The following is a 12,893-nucleotide window of genomic DNA, read 5'->3' on the forward strand; positions in this document are numbered from 1 at the left end:
TGGACTGTATGCCGTGCAATGCAAAGTGCATAATCTGGAAGAGGAGGGGCGGTACAGTTGGATACATTGCCCCTACAATCTGTCTTTCAGAAACTTTTTGTTGTATGTGCCACTGCCTAGGAATAATTCATTCATAAAAAAAAGTTTGATTAATGACGTCCAATGAGTCCGGCTCATGAACAATTGGTGACAGGTTTGAGGCTACGGCATCAGTGAAGGACTACAGGATATTATGCTGCTTAGTGCTGAGCTTTGAGCTTTCAGGATGCTGTAAAACAATGTGAGAAGCACTTTCTACTCGTTCAGACACTGCCGTAATGAGAAAATACTCTTAATCCAGCTCACACATACACACACACCGACACACGCAGAGGCGTATTTCTGCTGCCGAGTGGTTTCTTGGTGAAAGCATATTGCGAGAGAAGCAGTTTAAGGAGTGGCAATTATAGTTTTGGACAACGTCATTGATTTAAACTCCTGATTAGAGGAAAGGTGACAGAGGTGGTACACACAATGGTGAGTGTAGGGGTGGGGTGAGGATGGGGGAATGGCACACAATCATGCTTGTTCACACACAAACACACACAGACACACACACAGACACACACACACACACAGCCGTAGTCTCACTGTCAGTCATGGGAATGCCTCAGAATGGCAAGGGTCCCCCTCATTCCTGCCTTTATGTCTCTCTCTCTCGCGCTCTTTCTCTCTCTCCTTTTCTCGACACACCTGACTGAAATATTGATGTCTCCCAAGCGCTGCCGTTCATGCCTAAGTGGTTGTTTTTGTTTCAAAGAAAGGGTGACGGATTCAAACACACACACACACACACACACACACACACACACACACACACACACACACACACACACTCACAGATAACTCTGTGAGTTCCTTGATTGCATTATGCTTCTTAACAGGTTTCACACACCTAAGTGGTTCTCTTTGAATATCGTACTTCATGAAAACAGCAGACGACTGACCAAAAGTTTTTCCCTTCATGTTTGGTTGCACAGTTCATCACTATCAGCATATGATAAAACATAGTTCAGTGTTAGCTTTCAGTTTCTCAAAACATGACATTTAAAAGGTTTCATCCATGCATGTTGACATAGGTCTTTTTTTTTTTAAGGCCAATCTATTTTCTAATTGAGACAGAGCTTTATTTATTAACCAAGACAGACATAGTTCTAGTTTTTGAAAGCTAAATTGTTATTCATTTCAGCTCAGGAAGTTAAACTATTTGCAAAATACACAGTGAGTAAGGTAAGTCATTTGACCTTTCACTCAAAATGACCCAAATGTCGCCTGGTATCGGACAGAATTTTGAACTCAATACAATCAGTTATTATCTTCAGTTAGTCATACCCACCACTCCACCGTTTTTTCATAGTGAGATGGATTCCATGTTCCCCAACCCATTCCTAGGAACCAACGTCTCTGCCTGATTCCACCACAACAGTTGCTGGGGTTTGAAGAGTAAACTAGAGCAGGGCAACACAAACTAAATCAATATTAAGAAGACATGCCATCTATGTAAAATATACAGTATGTTAATCAAGGTGGTCATATTAAATGCTCATATATTATTCAGCTGCCAAACACAAAAGAGAGGCCATTAATTACACATTTCCAAGATGGTGGGTGATTTGAACCATATGTACTTTTACTTAATCGGTTTACATCCCAGGGACCTAAGATTCCTGTCACCTGTCAGACAGCATACAACATTTTATTTACTACATAAGGTTGTTCTAAGGGTCTAAAAGAACCATCAATACTGTTGGCTCTCTGGTGAGGACGGTGTTATTTTGTTCGCTTGATTGTTTCCATAGGGAGGCCCTTTCCAAAATATTAACATGCACACTTATATTGTACCAGAATGTTAACATGGTGAGTTTTATTATATTTTAATTTTATTTTAGTCCCAGCGGCATTTACTCTCTAGTCGGCAGGAAAACACATGCATGTGTACACACACACACACACTCACTCACTCACTCAGAGAACCTGTTCTGTTCTGCCTTTGTGTTACCGTTTAGCATATCCTATTAATATTAGATGAGAATCATTTGTATCTGAGCGCACCATTGACCTTAGTCTGCGAAGGCATGTAGAGTACATGTGTATGTGTGTCTGCACACTCAAGCCCCGCTCTCAGAAATTGTAATAGCCGATGTAACTGTGTAAGCAGGAAAAACCTCTTTTGATTGTATTTTTTTGCTGCAGTTTCTGCCAACTGTGATTACAACATGAATGTGTAGTTTTAAAACAAACAAAGTACTAATGGTGGTGACATGCAAGTGTATAATTACAATCCATATTTTAGTTGTCCTGTTCAATCCTGTTCATTAATAATCATTTGTTTGGGTTTTGTTGGCTGGGGTGATTCCCAAAAGCAAGCATCAGGAGTCAACTTGAAGGCTCTGTATTGATGATATGCTGTTGTATGAGGTTAAAAGTGCAGGTGAAACAAACTGAACCCGCATGTTGCTTTGCTGGCTGGTAAACGGATCTCATGAGGACCTTCCTGCATCATACCTTCGCTGGTGTGGGGCCTCTTGCACTTGGCTTATCTGGTTGCTTGTGTGAAAAAAGGATTTTAAGCAATTTGTACAATTTATTGTTACACGCTAGATAAAAATGTCAGCTGAATGCTTGGTAGTAAATGGAATTACCAGGTTAAACCAGAATATACACTTTCTGTCTGAAACCACTTTCATTGAGAGCCTGATGAAGCCTGTGATATCTGTTCTGTTACGAGATTCATTTAGGTTGTAGTGTGTTAACCGCTTTGTGTGTGTGTGTGTGTGTGTGTGTGTGTGTGTGTGTGTGTGTGTGTGTCTGTCTGTCTGTGTGTGTGTGTGTGTGTGTGTGCGTGCGTGCGCGTGTGCGTTCCTGTGTATTCAGGCAAAGCTGGGGTCTACAAGCTGATGTCAGATTGTAATTGAGTCACTCTCAGTTCGAATGCATCTCCATTAGCTCTCGCTATCAGTGGGAGCTCACTCTGAGCCTGCACAAGAGATCCATAGCCTCTAATCCACCCAGTGTTGCCAACTCTTAAGGATTGGCAGGGTGACTCACAACACTATTGCTGGACTGTGAGACTTTTACTGTTTTAAACATGTTGTTTTACAATGCAGGTGCAGGTACAGTAGTTAAATAAGAATGTGGTGTGTTTTGTTGCCTGTGAAAAGATAATGTGGTTATTATTCTGCTTTGTTGTAGATACACGCTGTTGAATAGTGAGCTGCTGTTAAGTGTGCTTTACATGCTCTTGTAATTTGTCATTGAAGTGGTGTTCAGTGTCAAAGCACTGTAGCTATTATTCAAATGTTGATTGTGAGTCTCTCACACTCCTTCCCCTTACATGCCTGCTCCCTTCCAGGTTCAATTGCAGACATTGTGCTACTGCTGCATCTTTTAATTTGTGCCGGCATTTTATGTTCTGCTGATGTTTTTTTTTTGTGTGTGTGGAGCAGTCACACTTCTTTGTTGTTTTTTGTGTCATAGCTCAACTTGATATTATAATAATAAGGTCATAAAAAACCAATCATTTTCTCACATATAGAGTTCTCTTCACACTCATGAATCTATTCAATTTCTGCCACTTATTTAGATCTGTGTCTGGTGGCTGCAGGCTCAGCTCACTGTTAAAGGAAGACATAAGTTCTAGTTGATTATGATTAAATGTTCTCCACAAAAGTGAAACATAAAATCTGTAAAAATCAAAAAAGTTCCTGTAGATATGTTTTTGGGTACATTATCGTAAAATGTTATCAAAGCAGTGGACTTGGAAGGCTGTCGTATAGCTCAGTGGGTAGAGCAGGCGGCCATATACTGGGGTTTGAGCCCCATGCGGTGGACCCAGGTTCGAAACCTGGCTCCCTTTGCCGCGCGTCTTCCCCTCTGTCCTCCCCGTTTCTGAACTGCACTGTCACTGTATTAAAGGCACTGGTTGCCGAAGAAAAAGCAATGGACTCGGCCATCATGACAACATCAAGTGAAGCAAGCCTTTCATTTTGCTCAACCCCAGCCTATATGGTCACGTTCCAAGATATTTTTTTTCAAAAGCCTACGGGGGTGGCAGCTCAAAAGACAAACGTGTGGCCCACTGGAAGCCTGCAGCTGCCTTTTCCAACAACGCAGCTGAGTCAAAGATCTGAAAACAAACAAAATTGCGTTGACAGTTCAGTCTCTGGTCGCTTCTAGGCAGGTGAAAAAAAATCAAAATGCTGTGAAAAGTGCCATATTCTTCTTCTTGTGTTTGTGGCCTACAATTTATTCTCAATTTACTGGTGAAATAAGTTAATCCAATTGAATGAATTAATTATTGATTAGTCTGGTACATTGCCAAAGAGGTTATAGGGGTTATATCTCACATTGAAATCATATACAGTAGGGAGTCTTCAAAGGCATATCCATCAAAATGTAGAATGGAATCATGGATTTGGATAGTTGGGACACCCCTTGGTAAGATAAATTGTAGTAAACATTAGGTGTAGTTAAGCTTGAGCATTGGGATGTTTCCAGTTTATACCCCAAACTTCACCTACTTCATTAAAGCAGGAGTTGTACTGTAGATATTCTAATGGATTTATGTGGGAACAACATCTAAAGTCCTTTACGCGAGGTATGATCCATATAAGATAAGAGTAGGTGTGTTTGTGTGTGTGTGTTTGTCGAGGTGTGTTTGTGAGTCAATGTGTTGGTGTGTGTTTGTTGGTTAATGTGGGTTTGTGTTTGTCCTCTATGCCCCTTTATTGTTCCCCACTTTGTTTTTCTTCACAAAAAGTCATGGCCTGACAAGGTGCTGCGCGCTGTTAAAATTATGCCTTGTTTATACGTATTTATTTCCCCTTGACAGTTTAATTATTTCTGGCCCCATTGGAGGAAACCACATAAAAAAAATCCCCATGTTCATACAGATTCTAATTAGAAATGCTCGGAAATTAAAACAGAGTTGTTTCAAAATGCTGTCATTTTTCCAGGCCCTCGTCTTGGAATTATGTCTCAATCAGTACAAGCGGAAATAATTACTTGTATACCTTCTAACTGCCAACATTTACCAAATGGCAAAGCAATTTACAGCCATCATGGCCCGAGAAGCAATCATTGGGCCAACTATAAATTCACAGGCCGACGGTTTGGAGAGCAACATTGGAAGGAAGGGTTATTGTGGAGAATTAGAGAGAGAGATAAAGGGTAGAGGTCTTTATTTCCACCTGTGTACTCCCTCAGTCCGTCTCTTTTTTTTATCTCTTCCTCTTTCTTTTTATCACACTGTAATCCCTCTCTCCCCTTCATTTCACTAATCATTCTCAATATTGAACTCTCTCTTCTTATCCAGACCTTCCCACTTACAAATGTCTGCTGCGTCTTTGAGTCTATTTTACAGTGAGAACCAAAACACACACACACACACACACACACATGCTTCTCAAATGGAGGCAGCGCGACGATTAAGTGATTATTTCCACACACACCATTAAACACATTCATTGCAGACACAGAAAAAGCCCGAGATAAAAACATACATGAGCACAGACACTTAAACACCCGCACACATTGAGGTTTAAAGTAATTACTCACACACGTCATTAGACACAGACACAGATGAAGTGGAGTGTGTTTATGTTCTGTGTATCTTTTAGTCTGGCCTAGTCTAGTCCCTCACACTCTCCGGATGCAATAATATCATCCATCTAGTATAGTAGATTAACTCATTTCACCATCTTACAGCACAGACAGACAAAAAGGCAACATGATAATTGAATACCAGCCGTCCATATCTATGGTACAAACAGAGAAACTGACAGAGGGACATACAAATATATATATGTTCCGTCTCAGCAAAAGCTTTATTGTAGTTTATTGTTTACTTACAGTATTGTAGTCGTCCAAGACTGGCTTCCTCTTCAGATCACATAGTCCCATATTATGCCTTGAATATTAACTGAGGATTAGAGTAAAAATATTATGGGGTGGGACTCCTGCACTTGGACTTTGCCTTTACATGGGGTTACTTGTGTTTATGGTCTCACCTATTATTTTAATAAAAACATGTTGACTTAGTATATATATTTTTAAAGATTCAATTTATTTAAACCCTACATTTTAGTCTCTGAAGTCTTTGTTAAACTCCAACTTTTTTTTTGGCAACCAGTGCCTTTATTTGAGCGACAGATACGAAAGGGGGAGGCAGAGGGAATGAAACCCAGCGCATGTTCCTAGCCGGATTCGAATCCGGGTCCTCTGCTTGGGTACCAAGTCCCAGTACATGTGGCTACCAACTGAACCATCGACGGCCCCAAACTCTGACTATTTTAATAAGATGTCATGACACAACTGCTAAAATAATTGTGTAACCCGTGTTCACATGCACCACTGGTACAAATTGAATAACCACGCTCACCAGATTGAAATTGCCAATTGGTTTTGAGGTTAGATTTCACATTTTGTTGTCCTTGATTCTTTTTTCGTATTACTTTTCCTCTAACCCCCCCCCCCCCCCCTCTCTACTTTTTCTTGTAATCCTTTTCCCTCCTTCATCTCCTGTACGCACTCTCTCTCTTACAGTCTTTATTAGTAGTGGAATTATTCACTTGGCTTGCACCTCAGTTTGAATAAATTGAGTGTTGAACTATTGGAGAGAGGGGATTTTTGGCAGGCACATATTTGTGTCTGAGTATGCGTGTGTGTTACGTGTGTGTTGCGTTAACAAAGAGACGGCATCGATAGACGACTAATCCCAGTGGAATAGCCCACTCATGTTGTGTTTGAGAGCGGCGTAATTAAAGGAGCGCACCTCTCCGAAGTCACCTATTTCAATACAAAACACTGCTTTATACAGACGCACGCGCACACACACACACACACACACACACACACACACACACAATGCAAGACCCTCTCTGTGTATAATTACATCCTGGTTCTAATTTCTCCCTGGGAATATATCAAAACCTCAGAATGGGAAGCAGGGAGGGAAGGAGGGAAAGAGAGCGCCATGGTAGCAGTGAGGTTCAGAGGAATCATAGGGTCAAGAGAATCTGAGAAAATAATGCTAAAATGATAAAAAATAATGTATGTTCATTGTCGGATTCCCAAACGTGCTACATATTTGCCTGTCTTTTGAGCCCTTTTTAAAATGTCGCTATTCTGCCACAGGTGTTACAACTTTTTTTTTTACAGAATTTCTAGTGCTATAAAAATGTAAGATCTGCTCGAGAACAGTTTATACATAGTTGGGTGCTGTTTCAAAGACAATGTGTGGATGACCGATAGAGATATCTTGTGTGTAGAAAGGATGCTTGAACTGGAAGAAGGCGTGTGTGTTATTCAAAGTGTTGGATACAGAGGAGTACACAAACATTGACTGAATGGAAATCGCGAGCACACACACTTACACACATCTTCAGTGTTGACATCTATCATGTCTGCCCTGTCTGTCTATGTTTGATGAGGTCACACCCCCGTCCAGCCCAAAGCTTTCTCCATTTCCCTGTCCCTGCTTGATGAGGTCACTCCTTTCACTCTGTGAGGAGGTGTGGTCCAGCCAACCTTCAATCTGACCACTGACAGGATGGTGACCGCAGCTGACCTAGTCCTGTGTAGCCAGAGCAACTTCCTAGGCATTGCACCCCAGCAGTGCACCACTAACTGACCTAATGTATGTGTATATTTTCTTTCAGAAAACCTCCTATCTTCTCTGCAACTGAAAAAAACTCCAAGTAATGCAAGTTTTGTTCGAAACCATTGAAAACTACATTATAGGATCTTGTGTTTGGACGATTAAATAGGCGATGGATTGAGTACATCACCGGTTGGTATATTTTGCGCGATGTACTTTCGGTGGGTTTTTCATGTTCTACCTTTTTGAAAAGCGTTTAAGAGTCACTGCTCATTGGGCAGAGAGAGATAGAAAGTGGGGGGGACATCTAACTCCAAATTAATGGTTTATTTTGACCAAATTTGGTGGAGTTGGTGATTGTTGGACATACTAACGAAGGCACGTTTGGTGAGTTCTGTTTCTGTCAAGATTGTAAAAGTTGTCACACTCACCTGCACAAATATATTCCCAGTTGTTGGGCTGACTGTGGCCAGATGAACAATTTATCACCTAACTCCAAAATATTTAATCATGAACTTAGTTGTTGAAGGACGCATTAGATGAGGTGCACCCCCGGTGCTTGGGTGTAAGTCTAGATTAATGTATATGTAACAGTCAAATAACGAAACCATGTGAAAGTTTAGAGGAGGTTAATGCTCTCTTTTTATAAACGCCAAGGTCACTTTCTCCATATGGAGGTCTTTCTCATCATCTTTTTGTCACCTTATTATACACACCTCTCTCTCTCTCTCTCTCTCTCTCTCTCTCTCTCTCTCTCTCTCTCTAACTCTCTCTCTCTCTCTCTCTCTCTCTCTCTCTCTCTCTCTCTCTTGCACACACCTCTGTCTTCCTAGCTGTGAATCCGGCCTGACCTTTGTATGGAAAAACCGGCCGGTCACATGGCTCTCTGTTCTAAAGACACATTCATCCCCTAAGATTATAGGCACCAGAGTGTACGAAGGAATGTGTATTTATGTGTGGGGTCTGTCAGTGTGGTTAAGTGATGTTTAAAAGTATTCTTAATCTACATTTCTAACTACATACAGTTTGTCGTTAAATTGGTTTTGTTGTTGTCTGATTGCTCTGCTTCACACATGTGTGTGAGTGTGTGTGTAACTTCCGTGTATCCTCCTCCAAAGGTTACCCAGACAGAGTTTTAGTGACAGGCTCCAGAAAGCCCCCCTAAACCCAGCAGCTTTTTCCAGCAGCTGGTGCTCTCTCCTTGGCCTTGATCACCATCTCTACCCCTTCCCTTCCTGGAGGTGTCCGGGTGGACACACTCATGCCTGCACACACACACACACACACACACACACACACACACACACACACACACACACACACACACACACACACACACACACACACATACAGATTTAGGTAGATAAATGTAGTAATCAAAGCCATCTCAAAATACCTCATGTGTGACAGGCCATATTTCTAGATTTGTCCAGCAATTGACATCCATGCTGGTGTGTTGGTGTAAGCCTAAACATTTTTGCTTATTTGACCAACCTGTAGGGTTCCACCTGTGCATCTGCAAAACAGTCCCAAGCCTCTGAAGAGTGTCATTGTGGAAGATGAATCACTGAAAACTTGATTTCAGCTGTAGTGTGTGTTAACTGAGGGTATGCTTATGTAAGCTTGCCTATATGGACATTATATAAAGTATACAGGACCATTGTGTGCCTGGCTTATGTGTCTGTGTGTGATTGTGTATTCCCTCATCTTTTTCAGGACCAAATGTTCTCAAATTGAGTGTAGAGCGTGGGAACCTCTTAAAACCAGGACATTTCAGGGTGCACTACATTGGTTATTTTTGACCTTGGGATATGCTTACAGTCACAAGTAAAGTTATGAATAAGTTATGATCAAGTATTACACTAAGGCCTTACAGTTAGGGGGCAGTTTTAAACTGACATTTAATGATATGTTTCTTAGTTTTCATTCAATTTAAATCTAAATCGCTAACTAACTAAGAAAGTAATGAAATCTGAAATAAAAATAGCAAAGTAATGAAAATAGCTGCTAAATGATGTTACTTTCTGATAGGGCCGGGCAATGTGAAGAACATCATGTAAGACACTGATGAAATGCCTTGATATCATCATTGAGAAAATATTTTAGGGTTGACAATTTATGCTTTCGCAAAGTATTCACAGAACTATGATTGACAATATCTGGTCACAAATAAAGTTCATCCTAAAAAAAATTGTCAAAGTGTAGCATTAATGTCCTGCTACAAACTTGGATGAACACACTCTCACTTACCCGCACATATCCTGAGATGAACTGCAGCTGCAGTGTAGTGTTTACCCGATAGCACTGCTATTACACCAATTGGACAGTTTAGTGACAGAAACATCTTTCCAGGTCTGCATCCGGATTTTTGCTATGTCTTGCTGTATCATCCCCTCCCAACAGACACACACACACAAACACACACACACACACACACACACACACACACACACACACACACTCTCTATCATCCTGTTGTCCTTATTGTCTTTCCCGGCTTCTCTGGAATGCTGGTTGGTGGGCTGAGCAGGGGGTCTGTGGTCAAATTGTCCGTTTCCACACTGTGTTCTGCTCTACCTGCTGACAGCGCTATCAGATAACTTAGCTCCATCTCTCCCGTCCCTGCTGGCAATGCAAGTGTGTGTGTGTGTGTGTGTGGGGGGGGGGGTCACAAGGGGGGTTGTTATGTGTGAGTATATGAGAAGATTGTAAGTTCCTTGATGTAATTGGATGTTATATATGCATTTTTTTCATGGGTTTGCATCTTTAATTTATGATGATTTGATTTTGCATGCTTTATACATACACACACACTCACACACACAAGTCAGTGTGCTGCAGCTGGCCACCAACTGACCAGAGTCCATAGCTCCCTCTGTTGGCTAGTGGTGAATTACAATCTCTCTATCTCTCTCTCTCAGTCTCAGTGTTTCCTGCGTTGGCAGCTTTCTTTCCCCTTTCAAAAGCAGAGTTCAGTGTTGTTTGTTTTGTGGAATTTACAAAGAGCTTCTGTTACGTTTTTTGGAGTTTACTTTGTTGCAATAATTCACATCAACCATATTATCTATAACCTTAAAAAAGAGAATCTAGTGCTATTTGTAGTACTTACAGAATATTCATAATTAAGTATATAATTTCAGGGGCTTGATCGCAGTTTTAGCCTTGGTCTAGTAATGTGTGTGACTGGCACATGTGTGTCGATGGGCGGCCTGAAGTCAGCTGCTTAACTCACCGACTCCTGAATTTGTTAAAGACTGTTTTGACCAGCACTGACACACACTGCCCTGAATGAACTTGCTGTGGCCTATCGAGTGCTGAGATTGATGTCAGTGAGAGTCGCAATAGATAATTCTTCCACAGATGTCAACAGGCTGCCACCGTGGGGTCAAAACACACACACAATTGCAACAGGGAAAGATCAGCAGGGGACAAAAGGCTTCACATAGTTACTGGTATGGGAAGGCGATGCAAACAAAATCCTTCACACACACACACACACACACACACACACACACACACACACACACACATACAATAATAAACTATGACTTTATTCTAGATTGTGACTTGGCTGGGTGTTTTTATTTGATGGTATGTATTTTATCAACAGTCTTGTTACTGTAATAGCTTTGTGTTTAAGAGGTTTGCGTGGCAGCTGGGTTTGTCCAGCGAGAGAGAGAATTGGCCTTAAGGGGTCACTGTCAACATACACACCGACTGAAAACCAATCAATAGTCAGAGGGGCGGGGTTGGTGGGGATGGGGGTCAGGGAGGGAAAGAGCAGACAGCAAAGAGAGAAAGAGCTGAGGTTGTTTCAGGGTTCAACTGGAATCACTGAGATGCTGTGAGTATCTGTGGGTTCATATCGAAGAGGCAGAAGCTTCTGGAACATATGTGGAACAGACTGTATGCACAGCTCTGTTAATGAATATCCGTGTGTGTGGTTTAGGACTTAAGTGTCTTAACATAATAATTATTTCCTATTTACATAATAGAGAACAGCATCTCTGCCAGCACATATGCAGACTGAAATTTGATCCTCAGATTTCATTCTTATGCGGGTTTTTTTTGTTCATCAAAGACATTGCTGTTTGTACTAAGACTGATTGCCAGTGTTGTAAAAAACACTTTTTAACACAAACTGCATACATGCATAAATTACAGAATGAGGAATTCAGGCAAGGGACATGTCATTGAATGTTTTTAAGAGTAACGTGGAAAAACGCCCCCATGAACACGATCAGTTCATCACAGACAGGCTTTTTAACTTATCTTTGTGTAAGTCACATAACTGTTTTCTCAAATGTGTGTGTTTGTAGTGCGGCTCAGAAATGTTTCAATTTACAAGCGAATCTCTCCGCAATTTCTCCTCAAATTTTCACGAATGAAAATCATTTATGTGATAGATTTTGCGATAAAAAAAGTGATTTCATATCTTCAATACATATTATTTATAGCAAAACATTAAATCTATGCATCTTAATGTTCCTTCACAGATACGGAAATTGCAGATGCTTGTGTTTTTATCTATTTGTGTGTGTGTGTGTGTGTGTGTGTGTGTGTGTGTGTGTGTGTGTGTGTGTGTGTGTGTGTGTGTGTGTGTGTGTGTGTGTGTGTGTGTGTGTGTGTGTGTGTGTGTGTGTGTGTGTGTGTGTGTGTGTGTGTGTGTGTGTGTGTGTGTGTTAGAGACAGAGGTTTTGGTAAAGGATTTGTTTGCCCAGTAGTGACGGCAGCATTGATTCACACTCATCTTTGTCGATGCTTATAAGCCCCTGGATACATCATAACTGTGTGTGTGTGTGTGTGTGTGTGTGTGTGTGTGTGTGTGTGTGTACCTCTGTGCAAATAGAAGATGTACGTATGCAATAGATACATTTGTCAGTAAGTGTGTGTTTTTGTGTGTTCTGTTTTTGTGTGGCCCCAAAAAAAAGGGTTTCCCATTTTGCTTTAAAAAAAAGACGCAATATTTCTTGATTCCTGAAGAGACCCTTAAAGCTAATGCCATTTTATAATGTGTTTATACTGCACTATTTCTTAATACTCTTAATGTCTTTCATGTTTGCAAAGCACTTTGAATTACCTTGTGTTGAAAGGTGCTATATAAATAAACTAGCCTAGCCTTATTCCTCATTCTGCATATAAAAAGGCAAGCTAAACCAAGTTTCTGTATTATCCTGATATCCAACCCACCTTTCCCTGTTTTTGTTAGTTAGGTGGAATGCTGCACTTTCTCTGGGTCAAATACAATGTATTAATA

At 40.9% G+C, this 12,893-nt stretch overlaps 1 protein-coding gene across 1 annotated transcript in view; it reads left to right on the forward strand.

The window, feature by feature from the left end:
- The window catches only part of esrrga (estrogen-related receptor gamma a), a 149,171-nt gene that overhangs the window by 65,037 nt on the left and 71,241 nt on the right, over positions 1-12,893 (forward strand). The window lies entirely within an intron of this gene.

The sequence above is a fragment of the Eleginops maclovinus genome, chromosome 4 (genome assembly GCF_036324505.1).
Source record: "Eleginops maclovinus isolate JMC-PN-2008 ecotype Puerto Natales chromosome 4, JC_Emac_rtc_rv5, whole genome shotgun sequence".
In the NCBI taxonomy this organism is placed as follows: Eukaryota; Metazoa; Chordata; class Actinopteri; order Perciformes; family Eleginopidae; genus Eleginops; species Eleginops maclovinus.